This window comes from Magnolia sinica, chromosome 5 (genome assembly GCF_029962835.1).
Source record: "Magnolia sinica isolate HGM2019 chromosome 5, MsV1, whole genome shotgun sequence".
NCBI lineage: Eukaryota > Viridiplantae > Streptophyta > Magnoliopsida > Magnoliales > Magnoliaceae > Magnolia > Magnolia sinica.
Genome location: NC_080577.1, coordinates 46,162,491 through 46,168,506, shown reverse-complemented (window position 1 = coordinate 46,168,506; position 6,016 = coordinate 46,162,491). Strand labels below are relative to the sequence as shown.

The window sequence follows — 6,016 nt, the reverse complement described above, 5'->3', positions numbered from 1 at the left end:
ATGGGATGTAGGGTAAGCCAGATTTTCTATGAATTATATTCCACATTATGATAATCACTATGTATGATGGACTGCACACACTATGCTAGGCATGCATTCATGTAGATTGGTTACACATACTGATACTGCTCGTAATGGTGTAGTACGAGATGTATCAGAACCCTTACATTACTTTTATAAATCTCTTAAATTATTATTCAACTTATAAGATAACCATCACTATCAGTGGGGCATTGATCCTCTCTAATCATACAGACATTGTAAGTGAAGAAAAGACCAAAGAGGCAGGTAATGATTGCTCTACGAAAGATTATTCCAAATAAAGAAGAAGGATAGTATTAAATTTAGCCTTATTTATTTTCCGCTAGAAAACTTTGAATAATGTAATAAGCTCCTACTTGAAAAGGGCATTAGACTATTAGTTGATTTTATACTTTAAAGAAATAAAAAGTACAATTGATTTAATTCTCGTGAATGGTTGCCTGCAGGAATGTAAGTAAATGTGATCTAAATGAAAAAAAAAAAAGCTAAGGTGGAATTTTGAAGCATCTAATTATTACATTATTAACACTTGAAATTCTCGGGCACGAGTATGTACTCGGGCTATAGAAACTTGGAGCATTATAGTTCGGTTCATGAACTTTTTGATGGGTTTTTGGAGTAACAAAAGGTAGGGTGATTGCATATTCATATCTGTTCACAACCCCAAGTGTACACTACCAAAAAATCGAGCAAAGGCCACGGACTTTGAAAAATTTTAGCCACGGATTAAATCCGTAGTAATTATACTATGGATTTAATCCGTAGCTAAAGCCTAATTGATCTGTAGCTAAAGCGTACCTCCTCACCTAAACCTTATCAAACATGGATGGTGCTTAAGGGGCTCCATGGGGTCCATTGGAATATATGTGTTTGATCTAAGCCGCCCATCAATTCTGATATATAATTTCAGTGGATGAGCTCAAAAATTATGTAGATTAAATGTCTAAGTGGACCACACCATAAGAAATAATAAAAATTAAATTTCTACTGTTAATATGTTGTGTGGTCTCCTTACAAATTCGATCTAACTCATTTTTTGTATCAGCATTTAAAATAATAATTTAAAATTAATGGACGGAGTGGATATATAAAATACATCACAATGGACCCCACAGTCCTAAAACCCAACATCCCAAAGGGGCCGTCCGTCACGCGCCCCTCCAAAAACCAAATCGCCCTCCCAAAAACAAAACTCGTCCGTTTGCCCTTTTCTCCCACGCGCAGCAGACGAAAACCCATCTCTCAATCTCTCTCTCCATCTCTCTCTCGCACTCATCCTCTCTCTTTCCCTTGCCATCTCTCGTTCTCCCTCTCTCCCTGTCTCTTGGCTGCATTCCCCTCTCTCTATTTTCAAAACCCCCTTTCACCGCAAGAAGGAGAAGAAGGAGAAGGAGAAGAAGAAGAAGCATAATTAGTTTCTCTCTCTCTCTCTCTCTCTGTTTCTGAAATCTGTTGCGTTTGGATGCTCAATCCTTCAATCCCTATGATTCCCTATGAATGGAAACTGATCATGTCACCTTGAATCCTTCAATCCGCATTCCCCTCTCTCTATTTCTGAAATCTAAAAATGCTTTGTGGGCTCCACCATAATATGTGTATGCGAGCCATTCATTTTTTCTAGCTCATTTTAGGGCCAAATCTCAGGTGGACCACACCATAGGAAACTGTGGTGATTGAACGCCCACCATTAAATACTTCTTAAGGTCATAAGAATCCCTCATTCAAGACCTATTATTTTGTTTTTGTTTTTTTTTTTTTTGAGAGAGATGAAACATGTAGGAGTGCTGCATCTTTTGTCGTATAGGTGCAGCCCATAGTTTCATTATCCAAACTTGATCTCATTGTCTTATCTATATACCATTATTTGAATATGTTTCCCTAAAGTTTCCAGGTGTTGACTAGGTGTTGCCTAGCACCTCATCCTTGTGACTTTAGTCTAATGTTCATACCAACCATATATGAAGCTTCACCCCATGGGTAAGCATTGAAAGTGTTCAAAATATCAGTATCAGATACATATCATTAGGCTCCAAAACCAATGAATATTTACATGTACTGGCTAATATGCAGTGTATTTCTCTAAGGCCTGTTTGGATTCGTGGAAGAAGATTTGAGGAAACAATGGTTCCTGAGAAAAAAGTGTTTCTTGAAAATCGAGGAAGAGTTCTCCATGATCGTTCTTCAATAAGATTTACTTGAAAAGGTTTTCCATTTGGACCCGACCAATATGGTCACCAATACCGTAATTCAAAATTTTGCTCCAGGTCATGGGTCCTACATTGGATGGATCATAAACCAATAAATAAATTGAGATTACATCTTGAATGTCAAATTGGTGGACATCCGATCAGCAGTATTTTTTGTATTTAATTTCAATTACAAAAGAGCACATTTAAAAAAAAAAAAAAAAAACAAATGGAGTTCAAATTTGTTCCAAATTAGCAGATTCTGTTTACCAAGTAGAGTTCAGAATTTGTACGAGACCAAGCTTGTCTGGCATTTTTTGTTTCGGTCTTCTTTTATACATGACGAAATTTACCCTACATCCAACAACCACTTAATTTGGAATCATGTTCTGGCCAAATCGTAGTTTAGATAAAGAGAGGATCAGGTAATCACAATGCTTGTTACTAGAAGCATTAAGAACCACATGCGAGGAAAAAGTAAAAGGAAAAGAAGATTGGTTATGTCCCAAAGTGTCATGGAAAGCATTTTTTCCAGAGGGAACTTTCTTTCAACACATTAAAGACTTTGTCGCATTTATAAAGAAAGGAGAGAGGGCTGAGTAGACTTTTCATGCTATGAGTTAGTAGTAAAATTGTAAAGCCGACCCCAAAATTGCTGGCACAAGGCAATATGAATATGGGTTTATCAATGGGTACATAATCGGTTCAGCATGTCAGACCAGTGCATCAGCTCTATGTTGGGATAGGAGCATTACCTATCCAACTCAATTGTCAATTGGCAAGAAAAAACTATCATCAATTGTTAAATCCAAACCCTAAACATACTTAAGCTTAAAAATTGCACTGGAAGTCCTCATCTGGATAGAAATTAAATGTTAAAACCATTGTGGTCCCCATAATGTCTTGTAACTTTTGTCGAAAAAAGTGTGAAACTTGGTTTGCACGAAATTGAAGAGTGAAAATCTTTAAGATAGTGTCATATAGAAGGCACTTGTTTGCAAAATCTTGTAAAAGTTTCCAAAATGTAGAAATGTTATTCATCTAAGCTATTCTTGGAATACAGTGGGACTAAAATAGGTCAAAACCTAACACCGATTCCCTTTTTATTATCACTACTCAATATAATGATAAACTCGATTAAAAGCATCAATGTGCATTTCATGTATATGATGGTAGGTTGATTTACCTTGTTTTTTATATGTAGAAACTTCCCTGTTGGGATGCGGTTTATGTTGCACCAGTTTGCACTTTTGTAAAGCTTCTACTTTCTGTTTGATTATTTTCTCAAGTATCTCATGAGTGGATTTGATTCATTAAATTAGGTACCATCTCTCATGCATGAGGCCATCACTGGCTAATACAAGCATGGCAAACGAATATAAATGCCCTTTCTGCTTTTGTATTGAGACTGGAGCTATTTCTAAGAATGGCAATCATCGTTTGGTATGTTCTAGTCATAAATTAGTTTTTTGAAGAAGTTGGCATCTTTGTAACTAACTAAATTTGGCATCATTTCTTACAGATATCTAGGGAAACACGCCCTGAACTAAAGATGTTCAACAAACTTTTGTGTGATGCCAGGGATTTTTATGTAGGGTAAGAAACAATGCATTCTATACATATTTGGATATAAAGCACACACAATATATATATATCCTGAAACCCATATAATATCCTTCTATCATTTTTTAGCCAAAAAAAGAAGATATTTCCCCATTATTATCACATGAACAATTCCTTAACTATTAGCTTGTTGTAATATTTTTCCTTTTTGTTGGGCTATGTCATGCTGTCTTATAATATTCATCACGTAACTATGCTACCAATAAATAATCATGGTATAGATCTTTACAAATCTTATAAATATCTATCTTTGATCCTATGTAGTTTATTTAATCGAGCCCCCTATAGGGAATAATAGCATGGGCAAGTGGTTCTTATATTGGACTTGTTTATTTTTCTTTTGTTACTTGAAATCTAGTATCATTTTAATTCACTTGGTGATCATTGAGTTTACATTTTTTTTCTAATTAATTGTTGGGTCATTAGCCTTAGCCAATGCACATATTGCTGCTACTTTTAATTCCAAACATGTAGGGCACATGATTTGATGATCAAGATGCTTGATAGGATGGGATCTACCATGGATGGGGATACCCTAAAAATATCTTAGGTTGGAGGATAGATCTGAATGTTTAGATCGGTGTCCTACAGTTGGAAAACTGAGAAGGTAAACAGAGCATAGATGTACATATAGGTGATGTTTGGTTTTTGTGGAATTCTAATTCAGGCATGTGTTCACATCAACTTATGGCCGTTTGGCTATGTACCTCAGCTGGGTTTTGGCATTCCACTAAGAACCTTTAAGTCTAACCCAGCAAAATTGGGTTTAGGATCCCAATTAATTTCCTTCATTTCTAGCAGAACTGGACAATGATCAGATGTAGTCTTAGGAAGACCTTTTTTACTGGAAAAAATTGAAAACTTATAAACCCACCCTTTAGAAACCCAAGAAGAGACATGGTTGGAGAGACTTGACCTTCGAAAGGGAGATCCACTGACTCATGCTTGAACCCAATCAGCAAAACCTCTAGTCCTAACCCCATTAAGCTATTCATGTTGGCAGAATTCTTAACTTATGTAGTCTAGTGGAATTACTCTCCAATGTTTACCACTGGGTTTTTCGGTGCAATGTTTGTATTTGTATCATCTCCCTACTTCTTCCATGTCAATGAGCTTGATATGCTAATTTATTGATAGAAAATTGAATTTATATATTTAGTGAACTTGTTATCTTCTATTCTCATCACTTCATCTTAGCTACAACTGCTTTATAAATGGACTTTTTCTTCGCAGGATTACAGAAACAGATATAGTATAAGATATTGTGGATCAAGCTTTGGCATGCAAGTCCCACTTAACTGACATAGTGAATTGTGTACTTGCATATGTCAACAAAGATCTTAGTTTCATGTCTGAAAATCTTTTGATTGTTTTGAAAGTAGTATTTATTTTCTGCCAACCCTTTCCTTCTATTACTTCAATTTTGCCTCAGTTAGATTTTGTCCCTGATTATTTTAAGATACTAGGCTACGTACAATCCAAGGGAGTTTTTCACAGTAACAAGTTTTGGGATCATGCACCTTTTTTTTTATGCACTCACTCACCCCACACATGCCCATGCACTCACACCACAATGGGTGCTTGAACATTGAGCCATAGGGTCGCAGGCGGATCACACACCTTCATATAAAAATGATTGTATATTTTGTTGTCAGTGCCTCACCTGAAGATTGCAGCCAATATGAGTAACTATTCCATTTATAGTGCATGTTGGTGTTATTCTTTCTTCATATCTATGTTAGTCTGGTGTGTATATGAGTCTTGGGTACTGGTATGGAACAGGTGTTGGACTCACTATAACCCTTCAATCTCATGGTTGGGGACATGATCGTTTGTGCTACTATAGAAAGAGAGTTTCTGCACCATTTTACTTCCCAACATTTTCCCTATTCATAGTTGTTATTTCCAATTTTATCCCTATCATAATAAATATATTACACAACTTGCATAAATATTTGATAGTTCATATTAAGCTTTTCTATAATCACACACATGTACAAGGCAGCTTATCTACATGCTTCTATGTGTACTGGGTTGGCACACAAACTATTAGGTCCATTCCTGTCATCAGGTTGGCCATACCCATTAGATTCTCTGGCTCAAAAATAGGCCAGCATACCCCTCATGTAGGTCATATTTACATAACAAATTGATTGGTTAGAGTA

At 36.0% G+C, this 6,016-nt stretch overlaps 1 long non-coding RNA gene across 1 annotated transcript; it reads left to right on the top strand.

Annotated features, from left to right (window-relative positions):
* The first annotated feature begins 3,549 nt into the window (after window positions 1-3,549).
* Window positions 3,550-5,262, top strand: LOC131247299 (uncharacterized). Its single transcript, XR_009171614.1, has 3 exons — window positions 3,550-3,671; window positions 3,751-3,824; window positions 5,085-5,262. It is a non-coding gene; the product is annotated as an uncharacterized LOC131247299 (long non-coding RNA).
* The last annotated feature ends 754 nt before the right edge of the window (window positions 5,263-6,016 follow it).